This window comes from Chaetura pelagica, unplaced genomic scaffold (genome assembly GCF_000747805.2).
Source record: "Chaetura pelagica isolate M959 unplaced genomic scaffold, ChaPel_1.0 scaffold83, whole genome shotgun sequence".
Classification (NCBI taxonomy): Eukaryota; Metazoa; Chordata; class Aves; order Apodiformes; family Apodidae; genus Chaetura; species Chaetura pelagica.
Genome location: NW_009952893.1, coordinates 7,513,570 through 7,527,707, shown reverse-complemented (window position 1 = coordinate 7,527,707; position 14,138 = coordinate 7,513,570).

The following is a 14,138-nucleotide window of genomic DNA, read 5'->3' as shown; positions in this document are numbered from 1 at the left end:
ACCTTGTAGTCATGAACTCTAGCATGGTTTTATGTATGTTGCCTGTTTTTATACCTGTAGTTTGAAATGAAGTCTGCCTTTCAAACACATTTTTTATGTATGTTTGTTTACTGATAAACTAGCACCATATTTTCTGTTTTCTTGTGTATTTTCTGAATAAATTCAGGACAATTCTTTTCAACATTTTCATTAGTTTCATTGACTAGCTTCTGTTTCCCTTCCATTTTTTGAGACCTGAATATCAGAAGTGAACACAGCATTCATGTGAAACTATGACATGGCTTCATATGTTGCTCTATACCTTAGATTACTAAGAATTTCAGAATTATAAAGACACAGAGTGAGTAAACTGAAAAAAAATGTGTTCTTACTGAATTATTCTGCTCACCTGAAAGCATTCTAGATTACAGAAGGCATGCTGACACATCTCTTCACCTAGGTTCTTCCGTTTTAACAGCTAACGTTTGTAAATCTTGCTGTCAGAGTTTAAATATTTTCTCTTCTCCCCACTTATTTGCACATGTTCATAATTTTTCTCATAGATAAGGAAAGAATGTGCTTTCCAGTGAAGAAACTAGCAACAGTTTATCAACATATTCTTAAAATTAAATTTTCAGTATGAAGAGGATGTGCATTAAGACCACCCTACATTTGTCCACTCTTGGAGGGGCTCTTCAATTTCATGTTAGCCTGGTATATCTCTCCAAGGAAGTTTTCACTTCCACTTTTGAGTCAGTTTTATAATTACTTCAGTATCTTTCAAGGCCTGTGAGCTCCTCATTAAAGACATGAAGAGTTCTCCTACCAATAATGATCCTCTGAGTGAGTTATCTGCAACATCATTAATGGAAAAAAATGCCTTTATTTTACAGAAATAATTGGAAACGTTGGCCACATGTGATAAAGTTGCATTCCATAATTATTTTGCCATATATGATGTATGTCCTTTGTTTCCTATTATGCTTATGGAAGCATACTTTCTTATATTTTATGGAGGCTGTTTCAGAGAGCCCCTAATTTATATCTAACAAACACTTTTTCTGAACCTAATTTATTTTTGTCAATAGGATGCCTACTTAATATTGCTTAACTCTGTAATGCTTACTTGACTTTCACAAGTGAAATTTATTCTGGATTTATAACAAAGGTTACAATTCACAGCTATAGCTCCCTTGACAGAACTCAAGCAAAAGCATCTTTGCTTGGAGAAGTCAGGCCTGTCCAGTCTGCCTACTGCTTTTTCTCCATTGTTCTGCCCAAGACATTGTGATCCTAAATTGATGATTTTTTTTCCCTCCTCCATTTACTAAGAAATTTAATTCCCGTGTTTAAAAATTCTTTCACTTGCACAAGGCCAAGTCTTGGCCTTACTTGCATATATGCCCATTTAAAACTGGTATCTATGTAAAAAGAAGGATTGATTTTTTTCTTTCTGTACCTGAAATCAGGAATAGGATAACATGTGTTCTCTTTTATGCTGCTTGACTTCAGTTGTTTGATTGTTGAATGTAGATATAATAATATTTTACCAAAATTAGCAAAGATGATGAGCAATTAGAAAATTATGTTTACAAGTATTCAAGAAGTTTAACAAGCAGCACAAAGGAAGATCTTCTGATTTTCAGTAAGAAGGCTGCTGCTAGAAAATAATCCTGTGATCCCACAAACAGAACAGCAACATAGCTGAAGAAGGAACTGCTGATCATCAGGGCAAGCAACTTGATGTTTATGTTTTTGTGTGGATAGAACATATTTTTTTTTAATAAACCTCGGCTATGACAGAGGAGTTTGTTGTTGTTTGGTTGTTTTTTTTTATGGAAGCCCAAAACTCAAAGAATTAGCCGACTGAAAGGTTAAGTATTTACCCTATTCTGCGCACAAGATGCTGTCTCCAACAGCACCCACACACTGAACTCACATAAAATTTGATCACTGGGACAAGTCCCCTTGCTCCTCCTCTTCAGCTGATAGACACAGGTGTTCACTAGTGCAGGTGCACACACAACACTGTGTTCACAAGCGAACACATACTTGCAGGTCCCCTGGATGCTGGCACAGACTGTCTGTCTGGTACCTCTGCCAGGATCCTGGACACCTTTACTTGTTTCAGGGGTCTCCCTACTCCCTGGCTGGTCCAGCTTGGTGCTCACTAGCAAACACACAGCACTTACACATTTGTTCCATAGTCACCCAACACTCACAAGTCTCCCCAGATACCATCATGGCCCCTCCAGCTAATTGATACCTTTGCTTGGTCCCAGGGCTGCCTATGATCTGTTTGGTCGACTCTGAGGTTTGCAAGTGAATGACACACACACCCACCATGCACACCTGGACTTGGAAAGATATAGACTCTTACCCCACCAGAAACTGGCACCAGCCACACAGGCTGTGACCTGCAATCCTGCTGCAGCCACCAATGCTGAGCCCCTCATCTCGGTCATGCTGGTCGCTCCCAGTAGCTGTTTTTTGGGATACACACTTTTCCCACCCCAGTGGCTGGAGGTTTAAGACCCCTGCTTACTTCAGTCATTGATGCTGGGACCCCTAACCTCACTTCAGCAGTTGAAACCATAGGCCAAGGAGGCCGACACCATCAGTCTGATTCCAGCTGTTGGCCCCAAATTTCAATCACACACACATACTGGTCTCACCAGTAGCTGGCACTTAGTCTCACAGCACACATACAGGATGGAAAGTGAGATTACTCAAAAGGATAGTTAAGAAACAATTTAGTAAAAAGCAGACACAGGGCTCAGTCAGACAACAGTATTTAGTTTTACATGCAACCAGCCCCTTTTCTTTCTGTCTATTCCCTGGTTTGTTCCTCCCCATCCCCATCCCTTGCACATTCCCTCATCAGTTTGTATAGTTCCACTGACCCCCCACCAACATCCTGAACACTCAGGCTTACGTCCTTCTCAGCAGCAAAGTCCTAGTTTGTCTGCATCTTCTTCAAAAACCTGTGAATTAGTATGACTGATGAAGTTTGTTTCTTGTCTTTGTCTCCATTATGTTTGTCAGGTTTGTGTTTCTGTTTTCGGTATGGCTTCCTCCTTTTTTGTATCACTCCATTTGATAAGGTCCTCGATCATATAACCTTAATGAGATAAATGCTCCCACATTCACACACTCATCATTTAGCATCACTGACCAGTTTTTTACACATGACTGGCCTCCCTTATTTTTTGCCTAGTTTGGCATCCTGTATGGTTTTGTTTATGACTTCCTCCTTGTTTTATTAGCCCCTCCTGCACTGAAAAAGGTTCTTGACCAGACACCCTTAAGGGATCAGATGCTCTGTCTTTCTACATACCACTACAAATCCCTTTTGTCTGGAGTAGTGGGAAATGTTCCTTATTGTCTATTGTTATCACAGAATGGCTGAGGTGGGGAGCGATCGCTGGAGATCATCTTGTCAAATCCCCCTTGTTCAAGCAGAGCCTCCTAAATCTAGTCAACCAGGGCCCTGTCCAGATGTCTTTTGCTATCTCCAAGGAGGAAGACTGCAAATGTCTTTGGATAACCTGAGCCAGTACTCAGTCACCCTCACAGTAAAAAAGCATTTCCTAATGTTCAGACAGGTAAGCCCATGTTTCAGTTTGTTCCCAAACAAGCTGGGCACCACTGGAAAGAGCCTGGCTCCATCTTCTTTACAGTCTTCATCCAGGTATTTATGTTCTTGTTGATATCCCTCTAAGCCTTCTCCAGGCAGAATAGTCACAGCTCTCTCAGCCTTTCCTCATAGGAGACATGCTTTTGTCCCTTAATCATCTTTGTGGCTTGGCTCTAGATTCTTTCCTCTATGTCTCTCTTTTTCTAGGTAGCCCAGAGCTGGACACAGCGAGTACTGAGTAGTGGGGAAGGATCACCTCTCTTGACATGCTCGCAACACTCCTCCTAATGCAGCCCAGGATACCAGGAGCCTTCCTTGCTGCAAAAGCACATTTCTGGCTCATGTTCAACTTGGTCCACCAGGACCCCCAGGTCCTTTTCTTCTAAGCTGTTGTCCAGCTGGGCTGCCCCCAACATGTACTGTCCACACTTGTTTGCATTCGTGCATAAGGGATATAATTACTATAAATTATGAGAATACATCCAGATGAAAGGGTTTTGATTAAAATAACACAGAAAATTCAGGAAAAATTAATTTTAGTGGGTGCAGAACTAAGGCAGTTCATTAGATTTTAATCCAAATGAGGGCACTTATCATACTGATAATACTGTTAGCATTGGAAGCCAGATGTGTGAGAATTCATTTTCAGGAACAGAAAGGAATCTTTTCCTCTTAATAGTGTGGAGAAATTGAGTGGAAATATCCTTTCTATGTAAACTGCCCTATGCAAAAAAATAAGAGTACCACTTTTCTTTCAGATTGTGTGACCCTTTTGGTTTATGGTAGACAATCCAACAAATTTACTGATTCAATAATAGATTTCACAATTGTTCTTCGGAATATGAAAATTGTGCTTGCAACTTGGCTTATGTAGGATTGTGATTTCTTCTTAGTTCTGGGAAAACTAACTTGTTTCATCAATGAATGTATTTTCCAGCAATCATTTTCAGGGTCTGAATACAACTATCCGGAGAAAAGTAAAAGGCTGATCAAATCCAGCTAGTTAAATTCCCATGAAAGGAGCACAGTGGAGGTTGTAAGTCTGACAGTGGTTATATTAAAAACATACGCTGCAATGAGAGTTAAAACATTTTTAAGGTTAAAATGTATTTCTACTTAGTTAAAAAGGTGTTTGTATTTGTCAATCACTAGCCAATCACTTTGCATAGGCATAAAGAACTGCAAGAGCTGTACGTAAAAGAGGAGCACATATAACACATTCTCATTATATACACCTCTAACTTCTTCAAACTTAGTTGAGAGATATGCTTCTGTAGATCTTCCTTTCCCTTGTTCTCTCCTTCTCCATGTTCTGGTTTCCAGGAGAAGGCATCAAGTGACTGCATTGGAAGTGAGCCTGAGTGGGCTCCAACCCTCCTCCAAGCTGACCTGCATTGGTACTAGGATCACAGCAAGCACCAAGTTTTACCCTGGCAGGTAAATTTTGTTGCACCTTTGAGCTTATTAGGATAATATATATGGTGATATTGAGACCAAGGAAACTTAGATTTTATTCTTGTTTTGAAATGTGTTTTTCAAGACATATGAATATACTGTATGTCCATGGCAAAGTGTTGGCATGAGGGAGGCTGCAGGGATGGCCTCTTGGAGAGGAGGCCAGGGTCACCCTGTGCTGAACACAGATGGTTCCAGTGAAACCACAGCAGGACTGTGGCAGTTTCTCCAGTTTCTGGAAAAAACATATTTAAGAGACAGCAAAACATCACGTGGCAGTATGAAGAGTAAGAAGAAAACTGGGTGAGAAACAACCTCACAAACATCAAGGTCAGAGGAGGAAGGGGAGGAGATGCTCCAGGTTCTGGAATTCCCTGCAGCCCATGGAAGAGACTAGGCTGGAGCAGAGATTCCCCTCTACTCTTCAGAGAGATCCACACTGGAACATATATCAACAATGCAGCCCATGGAGGACTCTACAGTGGAGGAGCTGGATAGTCCTTGAAAAAACTGTGGCCTGTGGAGAACCCACACTGGAGTAGATTTATCCTGAAGGACTGCAGCCCACAGAGAGGACCCATTTTGGAGCAGGAGATAAACAGGAGGAGGAAGGAGTGGCAGAGAGAAACTGTAACGGACAAAGCATAACTTCCCATTCCCCACTCCCACTGTGCTACAGAGAGGAGTGAGGAAGTACAGGAGACATGAAGGCGTGAAGTTAAGCCTGTGCAGAAGAGATGGGGGAAGGTTTTGCTCTAATTTTTACTTGTTTTACACAATCCAAATGTATTTTCATATTAACACATTAAATTATTTTACCCCAAGTCTAGTGTGTTTTGTCCCTGACAGTAGTTGGCTGGTCATCTCCTTGTCATTTTCTCAACCCACAACCTTTGTTCATTGTATTTTCTCCCTATTGAGGATGGGGGCATAGACAGTAGCTGGGTGGGTATCTGGAAGCCAATCAAAGTCAGCCCACCACAGAATTCTTATACTGATACATTTCTAAGAGCATTTCATTAGTACTGGCTTTATAAAAATACTTTAACAAGAGTATTTCTTTAGTAGTGCAAGCAAAAATAAAAATCCATTCTTTCTTCATTTTCTTTGCAGTCCTCACCCCGTAATGGTCCTTCATTCTCCTCCTCTCCCAAATCTGGCTTCCTTGATCAGCCAGTCATTCTTTTTCTACCATCTACTTGTACTTAGTTTTGTTTCAGAAATTTTAGTTCTTCCTTGTCTAGTTCTTTTCTTCCATGTATATCAACCATTCTCCCTTTCTTCCCTCAGGACCTCTGAATCCCAATGCTTGCCTTCTCCTCTGGCCTTTACAACAAATCTCTGCCCACCCTGTCTTGTAGAACAGTAGGTTTTTTTCAAACATCTCTTACTACTGTTACACATGGTCATTGCCACAGACTTCTCATTCAGCCACTCCCAGTCCCATCTGTTCTCGGATTTTCTCAGTTAATTTCTCATCCCTTTGTCTACTTCCCTAGCATGAAGTCTCAGTTTTCTGTGGCCTTCTCCACACTTGCATGGTTGTAACCCTTGTACCTTTTCAGTTTGAATTATGCAGTGTCTTCTTTGTCCATGTGATGACTCCATGTTACAGCTGTGGTCTCAAGAGAATTTATCCAAAAACACTTTTGGCAGAACTTTGCAGAACTGGCATTTTAGGGATAGCCTTGTTTAATCCTTTGTGAGCAGAATCTAGTAGGAATTTAGCTGCTAAAATTGATTTATAAATGTATTATAAATTGAGGCTGCATGGTCTGCAATTTTACAAATGCTTAGTACACGGTACCATGTAGGTGGATTTTCAAGTTGACTGTGAATAAATGTAAACATTCCCTTCAATGCCAAAATTATTCAGGCTAAAAAGCACATACCCATGGTTGGAAATTCCAGCTCAAACGTTTAAAGTCTGGCAAAACTGTAAGCAACTGAGAACAGGGTCTTGCAATGCAATCAGTAGAGAAACCAAATAGTAGATGCATTTATCAATCCCTCTTGCACGAGAACACATACAAGACCAGATTGTAACCCGGTACAAATCAGAGAAACTGCAATGAGTAAATGACAGTACCTCTGATTCATAGCAGCTGTAGCTATAGCTTGTTAAATAAAAATGAAAATTTGTGTTTAGGTCCTATGTAAGCATCATTTATTGTTGCATTTTTAGTGTATTAGTGAACTTAAGGTAAAACTGATAACAACATTCCTGGATTATAATGAAGGTAAGTCTTGAAAATGGCATCGTAGTCTTCAACATCATTATAATGCTCATCTCCTGTAATGCCAATAAAATGTGATATAGTAGAACATTATATTCTAAACCCTACAAATTGAAAGTCTTTTAGAAGATTAAAGTAATTCTCCAGAACATTCTTCTGAAATGTCTATAGTGCCATTTTTAGGAAAAATAAAATCTCTTGAACACAAAAGTTGAGTTAAAAAATGCTTAGTTTCTAAATCTAAGAAAGAAGGTATGCAAGACCTCTGAAATCATGATTTCTTTTATAAGCCATATATATAAGCCAACATCCAGAAAGATATAGAGAGATAATATCTTCCAAAAGCTCCTAAAATTATATCTTGTTTACACAGACCATCAGTCAGACATCTTGACTAATAATTTCTGGGCAAAAATACCCACGAGATAAAATTTTTAGGCCTAGTTCTTCAGACATCCGTTCCCAAGAGGGACATTTCCCTACGATCTTTACTCTTTTCCCCAAAAAATCTTTGGGCTCAACAGAGATAAAATGAGGATGTGCATGTGAATTATGGAAATAAGAAATTCAAATTAACTGGTTGAGGTAGAGTCCTTGTAAGCAGAACATTCAGACTAATGCATTATTTATTACTCATATTTCAAATACATCTGTCAAAATAGTAGATAAATGCCATAAACTCTTGAAGAGAAAAAGCATTTAGATTAGCAGTCAACAACAGAACTTGATATTTAATATCACATAGTGTTATAGACCTTTCTACTTAAGAATTTTTTTCCTGGAAATCAGTTTTTATTTGCCTTTGTCTGTTCTGTCCCATTAAACACAGTTCAGTTCCCTGCAAAATTCCTATTTCTTTTCATTGGTTGCATCTTTCAAATAGTCAGGAACAGATATTCTGGCAATCCCACATGTTAAGTCTTTCATTAGCATAATTTCATATTTATTTATTATAGCTACTGATAACTCAGTTCTCGTGCTAAGCACTACACAAAGAGAATCTGTATCCTGTCAGCATGCAGACCTTTTGGTCTTCATGCAAGCAACACATTCCTCAATTTTACTGCTGGGAAGAGTGTCCTGGAATCAATGGCCTGAGGATGGTGTTTTTCATTATATATGTGCATGCCACTTCTTTTAACCCTTTTCTCCTGTTCTAGTGCTTAACCGCAAGGCATTTCTGTTAATATTTTGTTTGCATCAGCCTTAACATTTCCCTTAATAAATCTTCACAAGAGAAGAACAGTCTATCTTCCACAGTCAAAAGACACAATAAGTGATAAGATATAAAGCTAGTGGTCTAAGTAGCATGCTCTGGTATAGTACTGTGGCTGTCTTATAGACCTTGACATCCCTTAGAACCCTTCTTCTTTGTAACATCACCAGTAAGAATGGACTTAAAAATATACAACTAATCTTTCTGTTTGTGTCTATGTCATGCTAGTTGTCACCATATATCAATGCATATGTCTATTGGAAACTATCAAACCCATCTGACTATTCCTATGGATTGCTTCAGCAGTCAGATTGGCATTAGGTTAGGAATAATTTCCTTTCTTTTACTCCTGCTCTTTGTACGAATTAGCAATATACAATTGAAGGTACATGAGTTTAAGGTTAGCTTCCCTTTAGAAGTATATTTGGAATCTTATTTTCATTAATATGAACATTGTCAGTGCCAGATCACTCTCGCTATATATATGTAACCAGGATCAAATCAGGTGACCAGGTGTACATCCCATTTCAGGATAGTACAATGGCCACTGATGACTCCACATTAATATTATGACAATATAAAAGGGTGTTTCTAACATATGAAGAACCAAAGGGAGGAAATTATTTTTCCCCAATCTTTATGCAACATACATAGAAGATATATGAGTCATGTGTGTAATATAGTACACGTATATGCCCTAACGGCACCATACAGAGCTACATCCTTCCCTGCAATTGTCTTTTGCCTTATATATTATTGTAAGAATTTTTGAGTTCTTTTTCCAAATTTCTATGTATATATCTGTATTGAAGTAATTCTTACCTTAATACATTTTGCATATTACTCCAAGTAACTGGTAAAAACACATAATATACCAACAAACCAGGATCAGATCTGCATGAAACTCCACTGGCAACAGACATCATAGGATGATAATTTAATGCTGAATTTTTATGTTTTTCTTTAAATTGGCCATTTAACCAGATTTTAACCTATTTAATTTTGGCTTCACTAATTTTCTATAGTAGATTTTATATTAAAAGTCTCCTACAGGTACCAACGTCACCAGACACATTTATCAATCACATTAATCTTCTTACAGATCTTGTAATGTCTTTTTCCTGTGATTCACTGTAATCATTACGCTTGAGTGTAAACTTCAGAGTTTTCTGAATAAAGATGTCATCACTACGTGAAGTTTGATCACTTTGACTTGCTGAATATCAAGTTAATTTGCTGTCCTAGTTTAAGCCAGGATGAAACCAATTCTCCTTTTACCGATTTCTTCATTCCTTCAGGAAGCTTTTTTAAACTAGTAGCAGAGTGTTCCAACTAAGACTGATAACAGTGGAATGTTTTTCTAACTGCTGGGTCTTCAAGGTCACATCTTTGCTCTGCTGGCTCAGACACTACAGGAAGATTTATGACCTCCCCTCCCCCGTAGGAGGCTGAGTTAGACAGACAGCAAAATTGGCCAGAGATATTCCATTCCGTGTACCTATGTAAGCTCAGAGGAAGGTCAGAGATCACAGAAGACAACTGTGAAGGACCAGGTATTTCCTTACACGAACATGAAATGTCCTTTGAGTCAGCTGACAAAACTGACTTAAAATGGCGTCTCCACGTGGCGCTGAACCCTCTGTGTGGGGGAGCAGCTGCTACGGGGGAGGAGCCGGGGCAGGACTAGGTCCCGTCTGATTGGCTGAAAAGCCCAGAAATACAAAACCGGCCAATCGGGAGCACAGAAAACCCCATAAAAGAGGCAGCCCGGCACGCCCCTCTCTCTCTCGTTCTCTCCTCGTGTTCGGGGCGGTCCTCTCCACACACTGCCTGCCGCCGCCATTTTCCCGCCCGCGCCGCAAAGCTGCAAAGCCGCGCGCCGCCGCCGCCGCCGCCGCCGGTGCCTGCCCGCCCACAGCCACTTCCCTCTGTGGGGGGGGGCGACGTGCGCTTGGAGCCCCGCCTGCAGCCGCTTCGCTACCCAGCTTGTCCTATCTGCCCCGCCGCGTGGTGGGATAATTCCGGCTACCCCAGCTTACAGGGGAAAGTATAATCCTGCCTTACCTGCACACAAATTGCGACCCTATACGGGAACAGCGTCGGGCATATTCCTCCCCTCTCCTTCCCTCACTTGAATAAGTAAATAAGGTGTGTAACTAAAGTGTACCCATATATATTTAATGTGTTGTAATCACTCTTTTTTAACCTCCTGCCCCAAATTGCTTTGTTTTCCCCACAATAAACCGTGCATTTCACAAATTCTAATTGGGGATTGGCTGCTGTTATTGGAAATATTAGTAAGTGCTGAGCAAGTTATTCACTCGAAAAAGTCAGGGCATAAGCCCCTGTATCCTCTGTGTGAGGCGATACCCACGTGTGGATCTCTCAGCACATCCTGATAAGCGTAATACACTCCAAAAAGGAGATATAATAGGTCGCGGATCGTGACAACAACTTCCTTCCTTCTTCTTCTTCCCTTCACTTCCATCCATGGCCGGATCCGGAGAGGACTCCGTCCTTCCATCACCGTCAACCACCAGGCTCAAGCTCTCCTGACCCTCATCACTCTGTGCTTTCTCCAGCAACAGCTCTGGAATTCTTCGGGACTGTTCGCAGTTAAGGAGAGTGCTGTGGGAGTTGCTGGGGGTGGGTGGAGGCAAGAGGCTTTTGCACATATCTGAACATATTGGTATATAATTGTATATATTTTCTGTTATTATCAGTGTTTAATTAAAGCTGTGTAGTTTAGTTTTGAGTCCAGCCAAGTCTTTCTCTTTTTCTCTCTCTCCTTCCCTACCTGGATGGGTGGGGGAGGGGATCGAGAGCGTTGTTGTCGGACCTGAGTCAAACGGTGACAGTCATGCTTCCTGCTCCTGAGTGCCAAAATCCACTGCTTTTATGTTGTTTGGCTTGTGGTCAATCCTCAGAAGCAGAAATCTGAGGTGAAGTGAATTACCAGTATTTATTCTAAGAAGCCTCCTACAGTAATTCCAGATAGTTACATTGTAGGGGGTTAACAGGAAGATCATTAATTCCAGAACCTTTGCAATTTTTTCTTGCACATGATGTGCCCCTCTAAATGTAACACCAGATTTGGCATGAGAAGCATGGGAATGTTCCAGTTTCAATACTTCTAAATTTCTCTGACCACTCAAATATCCAAGAAGTGCTGATCTATGACATATCCATCAACAACACCTACTATGTGAGAAGTAAAGGCATTGCACAAGAAAACATCAGCTGCAGCCCTGTGTATCTTGCTGAACTGCAGCTCAGATTGCTTTTGTTCTGTAAATCTTGTTTGAAAACTTACTCTCATAAAGCCAAAGTATGCAAACAAATGTAGTTTAAGGGGCCTCACTGGTGGATTTGGGGCTGCTTTTTTCCTGACTTCATCATTTCTGCAAGGCACATGTTAAAATAGCATGGAATTAAATTAAAGTTTTGCCTTATTTTGGCTTTGAAAAATTTATTTTAGTTCATGTAAAAGGGCCCCAGCTAGGGCACAGTTAGGAGCATGAAAAACACATTAACACCAGCCTTGCCCCAAGGTGAAATCTCAAAGACAGACTTAAAAAAACAGGAGGTTTTGTTTATTTGTTTTGTTTTTTGTTGGTTTTGTTTTTCCTTCCTAAATTGTAACTATGAAGTTATTACTAATTCAGAAAATAAACTTCTATGTGGCCAAAACTGAGTCTTCAGGATACAGCTGATATTATATAACTGCATACAATAAAAACATTTTTAGAACTGTTTCAATAAACAAATAAAGAAGCATGTTTTTTAACTCTGTCTAGCTTGGAAATTTTATTTTCAGTAAGTATTGTAGCAATATACTTGAAGCATTCTGTGATATTTTAAAGTAGTCATTTGCAGTTTGGTAATAGTTTTTAGAGAAGCTACAACTCCAATACTTTCACTACAGTCTCCTGATCTTATGTCTGAAGTCATGTTTCTGGAACGATGGTTAAACACCTTGGTTAAGCAATTAGTTTTCAGAAAGAACAGACAAGCGTTGAAAGCTCTGAAAATTTAAGTTAGAGTGAACTGACTATACACATAGACCTTTGCTAGCAAAAACAATGCAATATGACAATCATGCAATTTCTGGTGCTGAGCTTCCCAAATCTTTCATGTTTTGCATGAATTTATTAATACAATTGAAGAAGCTTTGAAATGCTAAAGTAAGTGTAAAACATCACATTATGTTGTTAAAGAAAGTAAACCAACCTGTGCTGTTAATTATGGCTAAGATTTTGTGAGTCTTCTAGGAGAGAGTAGATATATATTATGAGTATATTGTTTTATATATATTCATGGTCTTAAAAGATACTCTCCAAGAGGTTTTTAGTGATACAACTGAGAAGAAAACTTGGTCAAATTAATTTATTTTTCCTTTAATATATGTACATTTTATTATGGGGTTATATAGAGTGCCAACAACTACTCTGTTTCACGAAACTCAAGGAGAAAATTTTCCATGAGAGAAGGAGTAATTTAGTCACTGAAGACGGATATTTTATTAACTAAATTTAAAGAGCAATGAGGCAATAATATCCTGTTTTATGTAGAGCACTACTCTGCACCTTTTTATTATGTTTTTCTTTTTTTTTTCTCCTGTCACCACCTTATTTTGTAAAAGAGTTTGTCATAATTACAAAATGAATGTGTTGAAAATACAAAATAAATGAGCTAGTAAAATGATATCCCAAAGTACTTATTTATGTTAAGCTGAGCCTATTCTATTTTCCTGTACAAAATAAAGTTAACTAAATAACCTTTATAACTGACAACCCACTTTCAGAATTTTCCTTTTCAACCAGTGAGAAAGAGGTGAAAATGATTAAGAATACGTCTGCATTACATCGTGCAGGAGAGGATAAAGTTGCTCCTTTTCTTCGGACGTTATTTCAAGTGAAAAACTATGTTACGATGACGATTCTGCTTTCAACACACAACTGTAGTGCAATGTTACCTTGGATACCCCAGTACAGTTCTTCAGTGTGGACATACTCTCTATAGCCTCTACAGATATTGTTTCTATCTATTCTTAGTCCTTTTGACACCTCCTAAGGTCTTCTATCCCAATCAAATTCTATAAGCAGGAAGAAGATTGACTGACTACAGAAAGTCCTATGTCTCCTCTTTGAGTGTCTTTCTCTAAAAAACTTTGAGAAGCTTCACTCACAAATCTGTCAAATGAATTAAAATGTGACCTCAATCACCCTGTGTTGGCAGAAGTTTATCTATGCAGATGAATGTCACTGTTTGTCTCAGATCAACAACAATGCTCTTGGTTCACCACCACACCCCAGGTAGGGAAGGAGAGAGAGAAAAAGAGAGAGAGACTTGGCTGGACTGAAAACTAAACTACACAGCTTTAATTAAACACTGATAATAACAAAAATATATACAATTATATACCAATATGTTCAGATATGTGCAAAAGCCTCTTGCCTCCACCCACCCCCAGCAACTCCCACAGCACTCTCCTTAGCTGCAAACAGTCCTGAAGAATTCCAGAGCTGTTGCTGGAGAAAGCACAGAGTGATGAGGGTCAGGAGAGCTTGAGCCTGGTGGTTGACGGTGATGGAAGGACGGAGTCCTCTCCGGA